The sequence below is a fragment of the Elgaria multicarinata genome, chromosome 18 (assembly GCF_023053635.1).
Source record: "Elgaria multicarinata webbii isolate HBS135686 ecotype San Diego chromosome 18, rElgMul1.1.pri, whole genome shotgun sequence".
Lineage (NCBI taxonomy): Eukaryota > Metazoa > Chordata > Lepidosauria > Squamata > Anguidae > Elgaria > Elgaria multicarinata.
In genome coordinates, this window is record NC_086188.1 from 15040784 (window position 1) to 15062700 (window position 21917).

The following is a 21917-nucleotide window of genomic DNA, read 5'->3' on the forward strand; positions in this document are numbered from 1 at the left end:
TTTAGATGTCTTTCATCTTTCATTTCATCTGTTTCTTCTATCCATCTATTCATTTCTCTCTCTCTCTCTCTGACTTATCTATCACTTTGCATGAGCACAAGAACATAAAACAATTGGGTAAGTGTTTAAAAAGCTAATTATTAACTCTCTCTGTGTGTGTGTGTGTGTGTGTGTGTGTGTGTGTGTGTGTGTGTGTGTGTAATTCCATATCTGTATGTGGTATAGTGGTTAGAGTGTTGGACTGGGACTCATGAGATCTGGGTTCTCATCCCCATTCAGCCACGAAGCTCACTGGGTGACTTTGGGACACTCACTGACTCTCAGCCTCATCTAGCTTTCAGAGTTGTTGTGAGGAGAACATGTGTGGGAGGAGGAGAATCACGTACACCACCACGGGGTCCTTGGAGGAAAGGTGAGATAGAAATGTAACAAATAAAGAAATAAGGATAGGCTAGTGAAGTTTGAATGATCAAAATGAAAAGCTCAGAAAATATAAAGCTAACACTGCATTCCTATGAAAGTTTACACAGAAGTAAGCCTCACTATGTCCAATGTGACATATTCCTAAGTATGTGTTCATGGAATTGCTGCATGAAAACCATTAGATCTTATTAGATGGTTACAATGTCTTGATCCAAGACTACTGTTCCATTGTCCCATCCACTTCGGTTGTGTCTTTTGAGGAAAGGTGGCATAGTTACCTACAACCAAGAGAAGGGAATGGCATTGCTACCTACGCCAATAAAATAAAAATCAATACAATCAAGGACCTCAACTGTACGTATTAATGCAGCTATGGATTTGATCTTCTGCACATTTATTCAGGCATAAATACCACTGAATGCAAGTGGGACACACTCCTGAATCAGCTGACAAAAGCTTGACTTGCATGCCTTGCCCAACTGGTAGGCCAACTCTGGTTGCATTGGATTACCAGCCAGCATGATGGGAGTTGTAGTCCAACACATCTAGATGTGCCTCGGTTGGGGAAGGCTGGCTTAGACCATGATTGGCCAGAACTAATCTGTTTTGATTTCAAATCAACAACTTTGCCTTTTAATCACAGGAGGATTCGGAGTGAACTCAAAAAGATTATGTAACTTTAGGGCTACAGAATCTTCACCTGTGTTTGTGTCAGACAGAGGTGGCTCTATAATTGGGGGTGGGAATGTGGGGGGGGAATGCTCTACCTGCCCCCCATTTGTGGCAGAGAACACCCCCCCAAACCAGGTGCATTTGCTCCATGACAGCTGTTTAGCCACTGTGTGAACTAGATGGACCCTTGGTCTGATCCAGAATGGCACATCTTTTGTTCTTTAGATTTGGAGCCCAGGCCCATGGGACACAAATCTGCATATGCCAACTACCCAGTTACTAGGGTTTATTGAAGTTCCACAGGACAACCAATTCATTCCTCATCCAAATAATCACAATAAAATTGATCCTTGCCCACATCATCACAAACAAAAGGAAAATGTCCCTCTCCCTAAACTTAATTGCTATGCTGAGTGGGATGGAAGGGTCTTTTTATCCTGTGGGTAGGGGAGAATTTCCCCCTCCCTTCCCTTCCCTTCCCAGCTGCAATCCCCCTTGAACATGGCCTCCTGCATGGCCATTAGGGGCACAATACTATTGTTCATGCCCTCCATGATCAGAAGCTTTTGAACATGGAAGCTTCCAATCATCGAATGCAGGATGGGAGAAGCATAGAGGTGGTCTTCCCACCCTGATGGGTCATCTGAACTCAGTAAGGATCAGTAGTTGGCATGGTTAACCACCCACAGTCCTAAAGTATCTCATGGGTTCTGGTGGGTGGGTGGGGGCTTGTGAACTATGCCAATAACTGACCCTCATCAGGTTGGGATGGTACCTCAAGCTGCATGTTGAATATTCAAAGCCCAAGGTGGTGAAACCTCTCCATTTTATCCTCACAACTGAGAGTCAGTGACTAACCAAAGTCAGCCAGTGAGTTTCATGGTTGAGTGGAGGCTAGAACCTGGATCTCCTGAGACCCTAGCCCAGCACTCTTGCCACCACACCATGCTGGCTCTCAAAATTAAGGCTGGATGAGTTAAGAACTTTTACACAGTCCTGATGGTTCCAATGGGATGCTCTTCAATCTACCCCATTCCAATCAATGGGTCTTGGAAGTGATTAACTTTAGCTGGATTATCCTCGGTTTTATTTCAGTGCTGTAATTTTACAAGGCGAAGAAGATCTAATGCATCCAATATCACCGTGTCTGGTTTAGAAATGAATTCTTCCACCAACGCATCTGAAAAAAGATAAAATGAAATAAACACCTTTAGGTTCTCCATAATTGTTTCACATGCTTTTTGTTCCATAAAATTGTAGCACAAGGAAATGGGTTTTGCTTTTAGTTATTTTACAGAATGAGACCAGCAGGCAAGACGTATTGATACAACTTTACTCTTAAGATCCAGTCAGAGTGAGTGTTGTTAACCACTGTCAGCAAGTGAGAAATTAGTAACACAAGCTGAATAGCACCAGACTCCATAGACTCCTAGAGGAATGAGCCACCCCCATTTACTATTAAGCCCAAGACTGAAAGTGTCAAACTTGCAAATGAATTCTAATCATGAAACTGGCACCATTTACAAAATGCCTTGTTGTTACATTCAAGGTATTTATAGCCTGATCTTTACACATGTTTATACAGAAGTAAGTCTCACTGAGTGCACTGGCACTTCCACACAAGTAAGTGTGGTGGCTAGAATTGCAGTCTTTCTTTCTTCTCACCCCTGGCCTTTTCCTTGGTTTTGTTACTGGAAGTTTCAGCTTCCTGATCCTCAACATCCTATGCCTCAAAAGTAACTCTTCTTGGGATAAAAACCATAGAGTCTTGTGGCACCTTGAAGATGAGCACATGTATAGTCCTGGAAAGCTTATGCCATACTAAACATGTTCATTTTTAAGGTGTATTTTCTGCAATAGACTAACACCACGAATCTTTAAATCGTTTGGGGGATTTTAGCAGTGGAGGCTGGCGACTCCAAGTTTGGTGGAGCTGTAAATACATTCTGGGTTTCAGTCAGAACAAGCCAGAACTCTAAAGGAATTGTTCAAGGTGCTGTACCGTATCCTCCAAACAGGGTCAGCACCTTGGATAGCACCATTAGATTTCTGGCTGGTTCTGACCGGGGGGGGAGGGGAATGGATCACCACCCTACCAAAACCAGAGCCACCAGCCTCCGCTGGATATTCATAATCATAAGCTGTCTTGGGAAGTCTCCTGGTCTCAAAAGGCGGCCTGGATTTATTTAAATAAATAAATAAAATTGTGATGAGTCCAGGCAAGGGTGTAGAGGATCACAGCTGACTTCCCTAAAGTACCAGCATGCACGTTTACTCCGAAGTAAGTTTGGCTTCTCCTTAAATAAGCGGCAGCCAGTGGAGAATGGTGGATCCGATTTTGGCGGGGCTGTGAATCCATTCTGGGTTTTAGTCCGAACCAGACAGAGCTCTAAAGGAGCTGTCCAAAATGCTGGACCTTATCCTTAGAATGGACTCAGCACTTTCCATTGCTCCTTTCAAGTTCTGGCTGGTTTTCACTAACGGATTCACACAGAGCCACCGAAATCAGAGTCACCAGCTTCCAAGGCAGCTCCAAGGTCCTGAGGTGCCTCAAAGATGAACAGATTTATTGTGACATAAGCTTTAGTGCCCCTTTCACCAATTGCACAAAGTGTTATCCTCAGTTGGCAGGTGGGTGTGTAGAAGGGAGGTGAGATGTGCCAAGTGGTTTAAAATGGTCATGATGTGTCAAAACCCTGGACTGTGACAGTTCTATGTAAAGTTTAAGATAAATGAAGTGGCCATTCGCAACAGCAGTAATTGACCGCAACACGTTAATTAATACCCTATGATGGGACCAGGAACCTGTAGGCTTGTCGCTTTCAAAACCATCTGCCCCAGAAGCAAGGTCACATTGGAAGCGAACCCCATTCAGTTTGCGAGACAACCAAGTCATTCCTTCGAAGAAGATTGCTGCCTATATCGGTTTAAAGCCAATCCGGATAAGCCGATGCTAAACCCATTACTCAGAAGCGGTTGATTTGATTGCAATGGATTCCGACGGAGAGATCAAAAAAAGAGGAGGAAAGATATTTGGATCCAGATATAACGCAACATAAGTCCTACATAGAACAGACCCATTGAAATGAATGGGACTTAAGTTAGTTTTGACCAAGCTAAGTCCCATTAATTTCAATGCCCCCCCTCAACTAGAATTTATGTTGGATTATACCCAAATATCGCAGCAGCATGTGGATCAGGCTGCTTGTTAATTTGGGGAAGGGGGGGGGGGAAAGCGAGTAAGAAAACTAACTTCCCACTTCCTTATTTTGCAGTTCCTGTTTCTGATCGGTTTAAACACTGATTTGGTTATATTTTAGAAGGAAGTTGTTTGATGGCGATTTATAAACACGATCTCTTAGGACTGACACCCAGTTAAAGACCTCTGCAGCAGCAGCAATTTTAGACCCGCTTACATGGGAGTAAGCCCACTGGATTTAGCTACATCAGCTCTCTACACACTCAAAGCACTGTGCTGTGCGTGGAGTAATCCTAAAAGCTTGCGCCAGAGTGATCGGTTAAATCTGCGTACATTTTACACGCGAGAACAAATTCTTCTAAAGGAAGGAATACATATTTTGTTTTTAGACTATGCAGATACAATATCTGTGACGATGCAGTCAGGCTCTTCCCATCTTCCAGATAGATAGATAGTTCTAAGATACCTGCTTTCTAAACACAACCAAAATATCTGCGAAATTTACATATAATCCAGTTTTAGTCACACGTAGAGTAGACCCATTTAAATCAACAAGAACTTAGCCACGTTTAATTTCAGTCCTACTGATTTAAATTAGACTAATTCAAATTAGACTAATTTAAATTAATTTAAATTACACACACACACACACACACACACACACACACACACACGGGTTAGACCCTCATTTAGTCATCGTTCATGATTAACTTTGGATCTAACCCGTGTATGTGTATAGGATTATTTCGGGACACCTTTTAATCGGACATGAAAGCAATAGCCCGCCCGCCCTCTCGTTCCCCAGCGGCTGTTCTTCAGTGGACAAACACCCACCTTGGCCGATAGCCACTGACAGATGGTTTTGTCTATGGAAGTCCTGTACCCTGTTGGCCATCGCCGGCGCCACGGCTTGTAACTGTGGCTTCTGTGCATCAATGGCGCATTATGCTTTTCTTTTCATCCTCAAGCTACTGCTCCTCAATTTCCAAAGCATGACACCCCGATTGCTGGAGGGGGAGAAAAATGTTCTATGCCTTGTATCCACATAAATCACCAAATACGTATCCAACTAGATATCACCCACTCCTTCCTACAGGAATAGATAGTTTCCAGAGAGGGAAGCGGGTAGCAGAGTTAGCCTGTTGCAGCAAAAAGCAGCAAAGAATCTTGTGGTATCCAAACGGTGGTGGACCCGTTCAGAAGACACCTTCCACCACAGCTTTGACCACAGCTTCAACCACGGTGACTAACGCCATAGCTAGACCTAAGGTTTATCCCTGGATCATCCAGGGGTCAAACCTGGTCATCTAGGTGACACACAGAGAATCCAGTGCTCAGGCAGGGGCGAAGATCCCAGGATAAATCTTAGGTCTAGCAGTGGCCTAAGGCAAAAAGCCTTATTCACCATGGATAAAGCCATGGGTTAAGGTGTCTTCTGAACACGACCCGGCTTTCTGGCTTAACCACCGTGGTTAAAGCCACGGTGTCTTCTGAACATGGTGGCACAAGTTTTTGCGGACCAGAGGCCATTTCATGAATGCTTGTGCCATAATAAAATGTGTTAGCAGAACTGGCTGAACTGAGCCATTCTACCCTAGGATGGAAAAGTTACTTATTCCTAAAGTTGCTTTCAAACTACCACTGGAGTGTTTATTTTGTCCACACGCATGGCTACTCACAGGGAGCTGATTCGGACGACAATAAAATGTCTTCGGACTTCAAGATGCCAAGGGACTCGTTGATGTTCAGAAAGACAGACAGACATAGGAGCGAGCTGCATGGCTTCCTTCATTTTCTTGGAAGCTAGGACCATGCACCATTGGAAGTGGACTTTCTTCCAGTCAAGAAAAGGTTGTTTGACTTTGCAAGAGGTTGGAGGGAGTTAAGCTGAAGAGGGGTGTGTGTGTGTGTGTGTGTGTGTGTGTGTGTGTGTGTGTGTGTGTGTGTGAGAGAGAGAGAGAGAGAGAGAGAGAGAGAGAGAGACTGTGCGTGCCACTCTTGATTAAGTGCTTTCAACCAAGGATGCGATCGGACATGAGATAATGAGGCTCTCTAGCCTCGCCTTAAAGTCTCTCTCTCTCCCTCTCTCTCTCCAGTGACTAGGACTGTCGCCAGTCCACCAAAAATACAAAAACAAAAAAACTCCACCGTGTCGGGCCGGCACCACCGTACTCGCCTCCAATTTGTCCCTCACAAAGGCTGATCCCCCGGTTCCCTCCTAACAAACCCCGCGCCGGAGACAATTCAACCGAACTGTTTAGTTTGATTCATTTCTGGACTAATTAACCTCCCTCCTTTTCACGAGGCCCAATTAATCTGCAATGTATGTCAAAGGTCTTTAGCCCATTCGAAACCTTTGTTGAGATTATTTTTCCCCCTCCCCCTATTGATCTTATTAGTGGGGAGGGGGGAGATGTGTGTGTGTGTATTTCCTTTCGCCTGCGTGAAAAATCTGTAGACCCCCCCTCTCCTCCCCTTCAACCCACCCCCACCCCCAAAGCCTCCACAAGAACCCTTTCTAAAAGTTAATGAGATTTTTCTAATTCCCAATTTCCACCTCTTTCACTGAAGTCCCCTAAAAGGCTGGGATATTATTATTTTTAAAGCAAGTTTAAAATGCGGTCAGAGAGTACAAAAGGTGGGTGCGTGTCGAGGACGAGCATGGTCAAGTTTTCTGTTAGCAAGGATGCGATCACAGCATCGTGAAATTGTTGCAAATCGTTAGTTTTGGAGCATTTGACTGGGTGTGCGTGTAGTGTGTGTCTGTGTGTGCATCAGAGAGAGCTACAGTGTTGACTTTTGTGTTTAATGTGCGTTGACAGGGCGAAATAAAGGGACGGGACACCCCTCTCTACAAGTCTACTTAAAAGTTAGTCCTATTGAGCTCAATAAGGCTTAGATCCAGGTAAGGATAAATAAGTTTTGCCATCTAACAGTACAACCCAATGCGTATATACTCAGGAGTAAGTCCCACTGAGTTCAGTGGGTCCAGGCTTAGTCATACTTAGAGTAGATGCAGTAAAATAAAAATGGAAGACTAAGTATGGATCCAACCCAATGGGACTTACTCTCAGGTAAGTGCGTATAGGATAGAACGCGAAGTTAGGCTGCAACCCTAAACCCATTTACCTTGGAGTAAGCCCCATGGAACATAGTGGGACTTCTAAGTAGGTAAGCAAAAGATTGCACAATTACTCAGCCTTTAGTCCCATTGAAATCAATGGGTCGTGTCAGACTTGACTAACCTAAGTCCCATTGATTCGAACGGGACCAAGATCCAAGACGTCATTAATCTAATCTGGATCCAACCCAGTGCCCTGTGTATACCGCCGGTGAGTTCTCTAGCCCGTTATTTTTGCATTAGTTAGAAAGCCGGGTGGGGGGAGGTTAGAAATGGGAGGGTCTTTTTAAACCATCCCAGCCAACAAATCCAAGAGAAGAATTTATTAGCTTTCAGGCCCATCAGAGGAATAAACATTGATTTTTATTGACCTAATTATGGACCGAATGACCTCTCCCATCGATCAAGCAAAATGAACTTGAAGAAGAAAGGATTTTGCCGTGAAGGTGGGGCGGGGAGGGGTGGAGGATGCTGAAAAGAATGTGAAGAGAAAGAAAAGAAATGAAAAGAAAAGAAAGCTATAAAAATGTCTAAAGCTCTTCCATTTGTATCTGTTTCCCAAACTGCAATTTAATTGGGGGAAGAAGGAAAAATAAAACTCTGGTAAGACAGATGATGAGAAAATTGCATTGACATTGAATCTGTTTTGTTCGCTGGTGGACTCAGATCCGGCTGGTCAATTTGGCTAAATGAGCATTAAACAGATGGGCGGACACTTGTTCTCTCTTTCCCTCCCCTGGTTATATTTCCTGCTGCGAGGCGTGGGGTGGCGGCACCGGGGGTGTTTTGCAGGGAGCTTCTAGAAATGCATTATTATTTCTGCAAAGGAGGTGCAATCGCAACTTGATGTTGATGGCAGCAGAATGGCCCCTCCGCTCCGCAGCTGCTGCCAGTACCAAAATCCTTACGAACAACCTACCCATTCACTCCTCCCTCTTCTTTGAAACGTGTTGCATGCGTGGAAATGTGTGGATGATATAAACGTTCTGATCAGGAGAGGCTGGTGGCTCCGCTTTCCATGGGGCTGTAATTCCATGGTGGGTTTCAGCCAGAACTCTAACAGCTTTATCCAAGGTGCTGGACCTATTTGGGGGGTTGGGGTTCAGCACCTTGGATATAGCCCCTCTGGAGTTCTGTCTGGTTCTGACTGAAACCTAGGATGACTGAAATCAGCTCTTCAAATAGTAATGAGCATGTGGTCAGAACCAGGTTGCAGAGGACTAAATAGGTTTACATTGCAAGTTTGTAGAGAAATAAATACGTTTAACATTTCAAGTTTTGTCGCTTAGGATGTTTAGGCTTAAAAGCAACTGCTATTTTTATGTGGAAAGGCAGGGTGTCCAATACTGGCTTCTTAAGGGATGACTAAGTGGGGAGAAAGAGGCTGTAAGCCCCTCTCCTCCCAGCCATAAAGCTGAGGAGGGCTAGTATTGCCTGCCATCTAACTTCACCTAACCATCCTCACAGGGTTGTTGTGAGGATAAAAGCAGGGAGGCAGAGCCATGTTAGCTGTCTTGAATGTCTTGGAGGAGTGTTGGGTTATCAATTACTGTAATAAAGACATTTAGGATTGCCATCTTTCAGGTGTCACTGGAGGCTTAGTTTTTTTCTGCAACAGAAGAACAGGAGAAATTCTTCTAGAATTTGCTTATTGTTAATTCCCTTCTTCTTCTTCTTCTTCTTCTTCTTCTTCTTCTTCTTCTTCTTCTTCTTCTTCTTCTTCTTCTTCTTCTTTATCATCATCATCATCATCATCATCATCTCCTTAGTTATCTAGGTGAGGCATGTTCAGACACCTACAGACATTGGGCCACATGCAGACTTCACTCTAGTTTCAGACCCCACCCACTTTACAAACTCCACCCACTTTGACTACAGCCCCGCCTACTGTTGGGAGGCGGTTCCTGACGAGGTGATGCGGATCTCAACAGGACCGGGGTCCACCACCAATGAGAAAGAAGCCAGAACAAAAAGGAACGGTTGAGGGACAAGTGAAATGAGACCAGCTTCAGCCTTGAGCTTTGTTTCTCACTGGTGCAACTCCTCAAGGTCCACCAACCGCTGTCAGATGCAAAAGAATGGCGCAAGAGAGGAAGAAGAATCAGACGCAAAATGAGCGAGTCAATGACCTACTCATCAGCAATACTCTGGGATGATTTTCACATGCAGGTGCAAATCTGCACCTGAGGTGGCAGATTGTGCTTTGATCAGACCTTTTCCATGGTTAAACCATCGAAAACCAGAATCCTATTCTGATCTATTGCAAGTCTCTGGCGATCTCCCAGGAAATCAGGTTAAGGAAAACTGCAGCAGATCCTGATCTACCTTCTGCAAACCTCTGAGGTCAGGGAAGGGCCCAAGTACAGCATAGGGGAGCGAAGGGTCAGCACCTCCTGTTCTCTCATGTGAACTCTTCCATCTAGAGTGAGAGACATTATTTTTCCACTCAACTCACCCAGCTGATAAAGGTCTTTTCTTTTCCAGCCCATTTTTACTAGAAATAGAAAAGAACTTTTATCGTCCATTGATTCCACTGGACAGCGGTAAACTCCTGCACTCCATAGAAATCAATGGGACTGGGTTCCTCCATGTCCGGTCAGGATACTGATTGTTAATAGCCTCTCAGTCTGATCATACCACTAAGAGAGAGCATTGTAGTGTAGTGGTTAGAGTGTTGGAGTGGGACTTCGGAGATCCGGGTTCTAGTCCTCACTTGAACATGAAGCTCACTTGGGTGACTTTTGGCCAGTCACTGACTCACAGCCTAAGCTACCTTGCAGGGTTGTTATGGTAAAATGAGAAGAGGAGGGCCGCCTTGGGTTCCCTGGAGAGGGGGGGGGAGGAAAGGTGCAATATAAATGTAACAAATAAATAATTGCAAATATAAATAACAAGTGTATATGTGTATATTCCTGACTGTTAGAGCAGTACAACAATGGAACCAGTTTCCTAGGGAGGTGGTGGTCTCTCCCACACTAGAGGCCTTCAAGAGGCAGCTGGACAAGCATCTGTCAGGGATGCTTTAGGGTGGATTCCTGCATTGAGCAGGGGGTTGGACTTGATGGCCTTGTAGGCCCCTTCCAACTCTGCTATTCTATGGTTCTATGATTCTATGTGTGCTGGTGCATAGGTTTGCAGTCTAATTCGGGGCTGAGCAAAAAGTAGGTGTTTTGGACCAACTCCCAGCATTCCTAAACGTTGGCTCTGCTGGCAGGGGCTTTTGGGAGCTGATGTACAAAAGATCTAGAGATCTGCCTTCTACTCATTCATAGTCTAATTCATAAAACTGCATTAATAATAATAATAATAATAATAATAATTCTTACCCGCCTTACTGTTTGGATTGAGGCGGGGAACAACAAGAAGTATAAAATACATAAAACTGAATAAAAAACATAGTATACATTATTTAAAATATCCTAAAAACTTCCTAAAAACATCCCAAAATTCCACTGGATAGGCCTGGACTGGTGCATGGACTGATGCAAGGAAATATGGACTTAGATTAGGGAGTGGCTGTAGCTCTGCAGAAGGTTCCAGGTTCAAACGCCAGCCTCTCCAGGTAGGGTTAGGAAAGATACCTGCTAGAAAACCCTGGAGAGTAGCTGCCAGTCCGTGTGGACAATACTAGGCTTAGAAAGACCAATGCTTTGATTCAGGATAAGGCTGCCTCCTATATCCCTATATAGATCTGTGATGTTGCAATCCTATACCCAAACCCCGTTGAACTCAATGGGACCTACTTCTCAGTAGGCCTGTATAGGATCCTACCATCAATGTGCCTTTTATTGCACTCGGAGCCAAACTACTCAACTGTGTCACAAGCTCCCCACTCCACCGGGAAACCCAGCCCGTTCTTCACATGCTTTTCACCCGTGCCAGGAAGACTTCTGTCTGACCTTTCTCGAGATCCCTCACGCGTTTGCCACCCCTGCACCACAGGATTTCTCAATACACTGGGGGAGGGGGGGGATAATTCTAACCAAAAGGTTTTCCACTCAGACGATTGGTCATGCGGCAGATCCTGCGGGTTAAATACTACAATTTTCGCATCCAGGGACCTGGGAATAGAAGCGGCTTAGTTGCGTCCGTGCGCGTTTGTAAAGCCCAGCCGGCGGCCATGGTGGCGCCCTCCAGCGGCCAGAGATGAACATTCCCAAGGGGGAGAATCTCTCTAGGTAGGTAGGAAGGGAATCTATATCAGTGCAGGGCGAAAGTTCTCTGCAGATGCTGAGAGCAACCAGCCCTTCGCACCGCTGCTGCTGTTCAACATCTGTGCCCACCGCCTCCCCACCGGTTCACGCAGCGTTCATCGCTCGCTTCTCCACCCCCCCCCACACCATTAAAGACGGGGCCTTCTTTTATGCAGAACATCTGGGAGACCAGGCAAAGTCAACGACAAGGCTTTTTACACCACTTCCTACTTAGCTTGGCTTTTATGTGGGCTCCTCCGGATTTTCCGAAGCTTTGTAGTGCTCCGAGGCTTGTCGGAGTGTTTGTACATGTTAGACTCTGGTGAAGATAACCACCCAGAACGGTGCCGCACTACCTCTGCCATCCGGAGCAAGGCTGCTTCACACTCTAATGTGCTTTGAACCACACGCACGCAGCATGAGAAACCTACGTCAGAGCTTCGGGGTTTGTTTGTTTTTATAGAACAACACCCCTGCCCCCCACCCCGCCCACCCTTGGAACCCACTCATGTTTTAAAACCTAAAAAGAGCCCCGCTGGATTAGACCATGAGTCCATCTAGTCCAGCATTCTGTTCTCCACAGTGGCCAAACAGCTGCCCACTGGAAACCCACAAGCGGGACATGAGTGCAATAGCACCCACCTACCCATATTCCCCAGCAACTGGTGTACATAGGCATATAGTCATGGCCGGTGCAACCATAGAGGCCACTCAGGCGGCCACCTAGAGCGCCAAGCTAAGAGGGGCGCTGGGCGCAGCACAGCACTTACGTGTGTTGGCTGTGAGCCCGGCCGGCCCGAGGATTCAGCTGGGCCTGGGCAGGCAAGATGGCGCCCCATGCCAGGCAAAGCAAAGCCAGGGATGCTGGAGTGGGGGTGGGGCAGCTCCACGTTGGAACGTGCGCGAAAGAGAGAGAGAGAGAGAGAGAGAGAGAGAGAGAGAGAGAGAGAGAGAGAGAATGTATGGGTGAATGGGGTGCATCATGGGGTCTTTGAGTGAATGCATGTGTTCATGCGTGTGTTTGTTTGGAGTGAGTGATGCTGAGTGCGTGCATGCATGCGTGTGTGAGTTGGAGCTGATATTCCTATTAAATAATGCATTTTAGACCCATAGATGTTCCTTTCCAATTTGTTTGCTATAATTGGCATGATGTATTTCTTGCACTTTAAAATAAATTTAGCAGTTTCAAGTTTTGTGCTTCTTATTTTTTCCAGGAAACATCTGTTCTTAAAAAAACAAAGTTGACATTGTGTGTGTGTGTGTGTGTGTGTGTGTGTGTGTGAAAGTAGCTCACCTTGCCTAGAGCGCAAAATAGTCTGGCACCGGCCCTGCATATAGTCCAAGCTAATGGTAGAATTCTTCCCCTTACATGGAAAGAAGCCCCACTGATCTCCTTTGGATGTACTTCTGTGTACAACATGCTTAGGGTATATAAGCACATTGTACATTGTATATGTCTCATCTCAATCCGTGTCACTGTGGTGTGGTGGGTTTAGAGTGTTGGATTGGGACTTGGGAGAGACTTGGGTCCTGTCCCCCACTCTGCCATGAAGCGCACTGGGTGACTTTGGGCCTGTCACTGACTCCCAGCCCATGCTATTCATTCAGGAAGACAAAATGGAGAAGGTCATGTGCACCACCTTGGGCTCCTTGGAAGAAAGAGCCAAATAAGAATGGACAGTGGGATAGTGGTAACATTTGAAATGAGGAGTAAATCAATGGTTTTAAATCTTGATGGTTTTAAATTTTGTATACTTGATTTTAACGTTCACTGCTTTTAACTTCTGTAAATTGCCCAGAGAGCTTCAGCTAGAGGATGGTATATAAATGTAATAAAATAAATGAATAAATGTGGCAATTTCCATAGCCACACTCCCAAAGAGAGTCCAAAATCACAGGCCGCTAGGAGCAGGACTTTTGTAAAATGAATGGGTTTTCTTAATTGCCCGTTCAAAGGTTAAAGCACCCCAAAATACTTCACATTACAACAAGGCACACAATATTGTTGCTAGGGAAATTCATCCACCAGCCACCCACCCCAGAAAAGCTATTGTGAGGTTTGCAGCTAAACTCAAAGGGTGCAGGGAATTCTGGGAAGGGGGTGACAGCGCCCCCTACTAATTAAAAGAAAACGTGTCTCTGCTGCATCCCTCGGAATGAATGTAATAAAATAAATAAATAAACTGGGTCCACTGGAAAATGCTGGGCTGCCTTGGGTGGGCTAATCCAGGCCCAATTCCTATGGACCTGCATTATAGTATGTCCACTATAGGGTTGTTTGTAGGGTCAGGACTTCAGATTTCAGCAAGGGGAGCGCAAGAGAGATTTAGGGCTCAATCCTATGCATGATAGACAGGGGGAAAAAGTCCTGCAATTCCCAGCATACCACAACAGTTATGCTGGCTGGGGCATGCTGGAGGTTGTAGGACTTTTTTTCTGTCTAAATAGTCATTGGATTGCACCCTTAGATGCAGGGGGTGGGCAGGGCTGAAAGGCCTGCTTTCAGTTGTGTTTGGGGGAAGAGAGAGAGAGAGAGAGAGAGAGAGAGAGAGAGAGAGAGAGAGAGAGAGAGAGAGAGAGAGAGCGCAGTGCATTTGCACATAACTACGCCCAGATCTACACCAAGCAGGATATGACACTCTGAAAACGGTTTGAAAACTATATAGGGAGTGTGTCCTGGGCCCCAACAGTTGTGACTACTGTTATAAACAGTTTTAAATCAGTAGCGTAGATCCTCCCTAATGCTGCTTAACCCTGCTCCTGAAGAAGAATCACTCCTGGCCTGAAATGCAGAGGAAGGAATTGTTCCCTCTCTGTCCACCTGCCCTGCACACATGTGCCTCTGGCCCGATTTGTGTCCAGAGCAACTTTCCCCAACCCCATGTTTTCCAGGTGTTTCAGACTCCAGCTCCCATCCTCCATGATCCTTAGCCATGCGGGCTGGGACTGATGGAAAGGGGAGTCCAAAAACACCTAGAGGGCACCAGATTGGGGGAGGCTGGTGTAAAGGATAAAAAATAAATTGAATGGAGATGGCAAAGCGACCTAGTTTGGTTGCAGAGGCATCTACTGAGGCTGAGGCAAGGGCAGATGTTAAATATTCTACTGAGGTTGCAGGAGGAATAGGAGAAAAGACCACCTGGGCTACTTGGGAAGCAGTGATGCAAATGTACCTGGTTGCGGGGGGGGGGGGGGGGAAACCTCTGCCACAAGTGGATGCTGGATAGATAGGGGGCCACTGTCCCATTTGCTTCAAATATAGCTGTTTCTATTTAGCCCCTGGGCAAACAGCGGCGCACTTTCTCCTATACCCCTCAAGGTATTCACAAACATTGTACATCATCCAGGCAAGTGCTGGGCGCCTTCTGAAAGTGTTCTCCACAGATGGCAAGGTGAGATGCTTTCCACAAGGGAGCCAAGGCCGTGTCAGGGCCGGGGGGGGGGGGAGGGGAGGGGGGAGAGAGAGAGACGCCAAGTCATGATCATTAGCCAGTCTGACCAGCCTGGGGGGGAAAAAGAAAAAGAAATCCTTTCTCCACAACCAAAGATGGCGATTAGTCAAGGTCTCTAAAGCCCAAGCAAAAAGACAGCCATCCCAATAGGACGTGGGAAGAAGGCGATGAAGGCAATTCGCCCTCTGCTGATTAATATTTGCGGGCAGGTCGGCAGGTAGAAATCAAGCCCACGTTTTTCAGCAGAAATGAAGCCTTTTTTTAAAAAAAGAGAGAAAGAAAAAGCCCTCGTTCCCACAAGAGAGAATTCAGATCACGCTTAATCCCTCTCCCCACCCACCCCCATTTGAAACCAATGGGGACGGGAAAGTGCAGACCTTGGACTGGATGGTCCACACTCAGAACTGAAATTCTGAGCGCAATCCCCAACACCCCTGACTTACGATGCGGGCGATGATGATTTCACACGAAGATGAAATATAATTGTCCGTGAACTCGTCCGGCGCTTCAAAGAGCCCAGAGTAAGCATTGCTTTCTTGGTGCCTTCCTTTCGTGGGACATTTATTTCCCGTGCCGTTTAAAGAACGTGCAGCGGGAAATAAAATGGATCCTGCTTCTAGTTTCTGAAGGAAGGTAGGAAGGAATTATTATTATTATTATTATTATTATTATTATTATTCACGATCCCAGCCCGAAACTAAGCACCCAAAAATGTCCCTTGGAGACTTTCTCAGGGGGGAAAGATGTGTTGTGATGTTTACTCAAAGGTAAAGCCCATTGGGTTCAGTTGGCCTTACTCCCGGGTAAGGGTGAGCAGGGTGAAAGTATGACGGCCTCAAAGACAGAGCCTCAAGAACAGCGCTTTCTTTTTAGCTTGGTGATTAAAAGAGAGAGACCAGAGGGAGAGAAACAGTCCGGTACCTGTCATTCCCAAATTATCCCAACCACTCCTGAAAGGCCTAACCTTCTCCCAATCGGTAACCTGGTTAAGTCAAAGCATATGGCTCACTTGCAATGGCTGCCTGTATATTTCTGAGCCCAATTCAAGATGTTGGTTTTAACCTGGAATGCCTCTCCCGACGTGACGTGAATATACCCGGTCACTACGTTCAACATCTAAGGTCCTCCTCCGGGTGCCTACCTGGAGGGAAGCTCGGAGAATGGCAACAAGGGAGAAGGCCTTTTCTGTGGTGGCCCCTCAATTTGGAATGATCTCCCCGAAGAGGCTCACCTGGCACCAACATTGTTATCTTTTCGGCCAGGTCAAGATTTTTCTCTTCTCCCAAATAACAGCATTTAACAGCATTTGCTGAGTTCTTTAACTGAACCCGGAATAGTTGTTTTTAAATAGATATTGTCTGTTTTTGTTTGTATTTTATGCTTTCTATGGTTTTAAATTTTGTATATTTCTTTTTTATGTTCGCTATTCTTAACTTTTGTAAACTGCCCAGAGAGCTTCGGCTATAGGGCGGTATATAAATATAATAAATATAATAAATAAATAAATAAATAAATAATATGGATTTAAACCAGCCCTACACCTCCTTGATTTCAATGGGCCCCAGAACCGATTCACATCCACGAGGGCTCATTGTAGCCACGACAAAGCCAGGGCGTGTCCACTTTCTCCTGTCGTTGACAGGAGTTTCTTTGGGGGGTTTCTTTGGGGGGGGGGTTTCTTTCTTTCTTCAAGGGCAGTATCTGGATTTTCTTCTTCAAATGCCCGGCACACCACCTCCCTGCCCAAAAGCAGTTCCCAGCCAAAGATGGAAACTCAACTCGCTCCCATTCTATGCCGGCTTCTCACCCAAAGCATTCAACCCAACGGGTTCGTCTGGCAAGAGAAGTCCTCGAATTCGGAAGGAGAACAGGAGAAGCTTGAAGACTCCCCGTGCAAAACGTAGCTTGCAGGTTCCCCTGGTGGTGGTGGGGCGCTAAGAGACGAGGCTACAGGGTGACTCCGGAAGATCAAACAGTAGGAGGGGGGAAAGGAGATGGGGTTATCTCTCAGCATGGGGGCAGAATCGTGTTCTGATTTCAAGTCCATGATGGGATCAGCCTTGCTTGCTTGGACAAGGATGGGTTGTTGAACACGTGCCATGGCTTCAAATCTCCTCTCAAGCCAACTAGTTAAAATATTTTCTAGGTTGTCTTACGGGCGATTCGAGAGGCTTAGAGTTATCTTGGAGTAGCCACACACATAAGCACTTTCTCCTCCCGCTACAAAACCTACCTGGCAGGGCTGGGGTGAGGCTACAGCTTCACCCACCCGGTTAAGCTCAGGATAGAAAATGTAATACATAAGCGTTGCTTTGACGTTTATGAGTCTTGCTGCCGAAGCAAGCGATTTAGAACCTTGGCGGATTTCCGAAGCAAGATCCGCTGCAGAAATCGATGTAGTTTGTTCCCAAGTCACTGCATTTAGGATCCGGGGTGTGTGATTTATCACATTCCTTCCTTAGAGCAGGGCCCGTTCTTTGGAGCTTACTCCCCAGGTAAAAGATACACAAGGTGCCAGCCTTGCTTGCAATTGCAATCCTATGCGAGTCTACCCAGTCGGTGTCAGAGGTAATTGACCTAAATTCAGCTTACTCCCAGGGATTTTTTTATTTTTATTTTTAAGGAAGGGAGGGATTTCCAGTCCACCCCAGCTGGAAATGAGATGGGGAATAAAAACGTGTAGAACTAACCTTGAAGACGGGGAAGCGGGGTGGGGGCTGGAGAAAGTGAGAAAATACTTACTCCGGACTATGAGTAATCCCCCCTTTCTTACTTACTTCAACCTGTTAAAGTCCCCAAATCCTATTGTAACCAAGCCAAGGCAATGTAATTCAAATAAATGCACACTTCCTCAATTTCCCTCCCTTTATTCTGTCGGTCTCCCCTAGTGTCAAATATTAAATGGTAAGCCCCCTCGGGGCAGAGAACCAATCTCTTGGACTTTGTCAGGCACCATGCACATTGAAGACAGTATAAATAATAATAATAATAATAATAATAATAATAATAATAATAATAATAATACCTAAGCACACTTACGTGTAAGTAAGTCCCATTGAAACCCACGGGGCTGTGTCCAAAAGAATGCATGTTTAGGGAATTCCGTCTGGAACTACTTAGGGTTTAATGTGTGAGTGAGACTGGAGGAATCCTATACAGGTGTGTTACAATCGTATGTGAGACGTCGCATCCAGCGACACGTCCCAAAGGTGAAATTGTTTTCCCCGTCTTTAGATCATCTCAGCCAAAAAGGAGGGGAGGGGGGAAGGGAGGGTTCAAAAGCAAGGGGCACCTGAATGGCCCCGTGCCTTGAAGGAAACATTATTTACACCTGGGTAGCAAAGATGACCGTATTTCGGTTCCAATTGGCTTAATTGTAAATCTTTTCCTTATGGCCCAAACCCGGAGGATCATCTGGGTTTAATAAATGTTCCCAACACCCCTCCTGCAAAAAATAAAATAAAAAATGAAATAAATAAATCCGAAAGCAGGAACCGAGAATGCCGGCTGCACTGAACCTTACCGGGACTGTAATTACCACAGGCAGCATAATAGCCTGCGACGTGCTTGGGGTACTACCGAGAGGAGGAGGAGGAGGAGGAGGAGGAGGGGGCGGTCTGTAGATTTCCCATTAAGTGGGTCTTTTTCCATTCTTTCCTTTGGCCTCAGCAGCCAGGGAGCCGAGCCGCGCGGGGCCAAAATGCAAACCACATCTCCTATTAGACGGGGCGAAATTAGAAGGCGTGCGGCAAATTGAATTAAAAAAGGGGGACTTTCAACTCAGAGGGTGGGGGGGGGGAGCTTGCTAGTTTGATTCTTTCCACTCCTTGCTTGAGCTAACAGTGCAATCCTATACGTGTCTACTCAGGGAAAAGTCCCACTGCATTCAAGGGAGTTTACTCGCTGGGTAAATATAGGATTGGAGCACAAATCCTATTAATCCTAAAAATAAAAAAATAAAAGAATAGTGACACTGCCTTGTTTCCCCTATTGAAATAATAATAATAATAAATGATGATGAGATACATTTTAAATAAAAAGTGCAAGTATTTTGAAAAGCGAAAAAAACGTGTATTAATTTTAAACAGGGGTTCAGGAAGGAATTTCAATAATCCAGAGGGTAAAATCCAATGTAAGTCCTACGTAGAGTAGACCCATTGATATAAATGAAACATAAATTAGTCCTGACTACCTGAAGTCCCATTTATATTAATGGGTTTCTTAATAGGGCTTATGTTGGGTTTTACCTAGTGCTTAAAGGGAGTACAGCCTAGTCTTGTGCATCTTTTTGGTGTGTTTTGTTCCGGAAGGACATCACATTGCTTTCAATGGGGCTTACAGTTCAGTAAGAATGGCAGTTCATTTTCCATTTTGACCGAAAGTTGGAAGAAGCGAATAGCCGGGCTGCGGTTTCAGATCGATTGCTTTCCGCATTGTGTGTGTGCTCAACTGGTGTGCAAATCGCGTTCCAGGAGCTTCGATTTAAATTGCCCAAAGAAACTGTGAGGAAAAGCCACGTAGTTTATATACCCAATAGAGGATGAACCTGGGTTTCTTTCTTGACTTTAAAAGAATACGTGTCCTGTTTTCGGGATTTCTTGCTTTGCAAGAAATATAAAGTGAGTGCATCATCTCATTAAAGACCTTGGAGCAAATCCACCAGTTTGGGAACAGGTCGTCTTGTAACCTTGATCCCACGGGGATACAATATTCCCATGGGATTTGCACTGGAATTTCATGATGGATTTGTTCCCCAGGGAAAGTACAATGGCACATTTTGAGTACGCAATAAAAACTGCATTGAACGAGTCCTCTGTAGCGATATCATGTAAATGAAGGTTTATTGATGTCTTCGATGAAGACAGAGAGAGCGTGTTTTATTTATTTATTTATTTATTTAGAATAAACTAGGTATGCTATTTTAGGATTTCCAACTTCAAACCGTAGACATTTTATAAGACCGCAGAAAAGAGCTGAAAGGTCGTGGGGGTGGGTGGGTAGTTTAATTCTGGAGGAAAGCAGATCTGTTCGCGCCCTTACTTGGGAGTAAGTGCCGTTGAACTCGGACTGAACTTCCGCGTACGTGCGCTATAGGATCGGTCTGTGGCTCTCCGAAGATCGTAGCCTCTGCGATTTGCAAACCACTTGAGGCTGGGCTTGGATGCTTTTCTGCGTTTGTGTGTTTCGTCCCGGGATGACCAGAGATAGAGCGCAAGCCGGCTTGTTAAAAAAAGCAAAAGAAAAGCAAAAAAGAAAAAGAAAAAAGCAAGTTCTTTTCTTCCAGGAAGACAGGAACAGGCCGATACATCCCCGAAAATATCTCCCTCTCCTAGTCTCTAGCAGAAAGTGTTGCAGAGGGAAAGGAAGAAAAAGAATAAGTTTCACGATGTATGAATTTGTTCCATTGGGGGTTTGCCAGAAATATCTCGTAATACCGCCGGGTTTCGGTCTGCTGATTCGGAAGGAAGTCCCTTTGGGTCCTTAATAGCAGCTCAAATAAAATAATAATAATAATAAAAAAAAAACCAGCGGGACACAAAATGGCCTATATTGGAGAGTGAGATTCGCCTCTTCTTCCCGGAGTTCTAGAAGTTGAGAAGTTTATTTTTCAAGGACACCACCACCACCACCCGCCTAAAAAACAGAGATCGCACATACCCGGCACTCCCAAAACACACGCAAGAGCTACCTTTGTCTTCATTCAAGATGCCAGTTTGTGAAAGAATAATGTATGGAGTGGGTAAATGTCCCCCTCTTTAATTGGGAGGAAACCCCATTGCATATAGTGGGGTTAATGTGCATAGGATTGGGTCGTGCACGATTCATGCTTGCTATAAAATGTGGACCCGTTCTTGTTTTTAGCTCCTTTAATTATTTTAGCATTCTCCCCTGACAAACCGTAATCACGATATCTCCCACTCGCTCGCCCTCCCCCATCACCCAGACGGGTTGTTTTATGAAATACTTCCTTCTCCGCACCCATCCCAGCTTACAGTAATGTGATCAGGACTCTCAAAGGCTGCTGGTTTTTATTTAAAAACCAAACAGAAACAAAAACCACCAATCTTATAAGAAATTCGGACGGAAGTAACCAGATACCCCCTAGATGAGGCATTTTGAGGCTTGGAGAGACCACGTCTCAGCGAAAGTGGTGGTGCAAAGCAGCAACCGACCCTTATTTAGTGAAATGTAAGTTAACAGTGTACACCGTGTGTGTGTGTGTGTGTGTGTGAGTGAGTGAGAGAGAGAGAGAGAGAGAGAGAGAGAACTGTGTGCATGCATGTGTGGGAGCATTTTCAAACGAGGCTCTGCATTTTTAATCTTCAGATAGCAATATAAATATCTGGAAACAAACTCGGTCGAGTTTGTGGCTGTGAAAGTTAAACGCTTTAATTCAAAACAGCTCTGTCAGTTTATCTCTTACTATGTTCGAATTATTCCCCCCCCCCCTTTCCTGTAACTAGGCTGTAAATCTTCGATCTAAAAAATTATGGGAGTGCTTTGAATATATATATATATATATACACACACACACACACGCACGCACTTTGGAAGACTGGGTTTGTGTTTGGGAGAGTTTTATGGGGTAGGGGCTGGAGAGAGAAAAAGCCAGACGAAGAATTAACTCTTCTTTAAGTCGGTTAGGTCTTGCCAGCGACCAAGGTGGGCGGATAGGTTTCGTGGGGGTGGGCGGGCGGCGGAGTGTTTCACAGTACATCGATCCTGAAGACGAATTAGAAGATTTTTCCCCCAACAGCACTTCGTTCCAGGCCAAACCCTCCTCATTTGGGAGAGCAGAGCCTTGCTATTTTAAAGGCGAGGGAGTACACAACTCCACGCCGGGAAAGGGTGAGAGA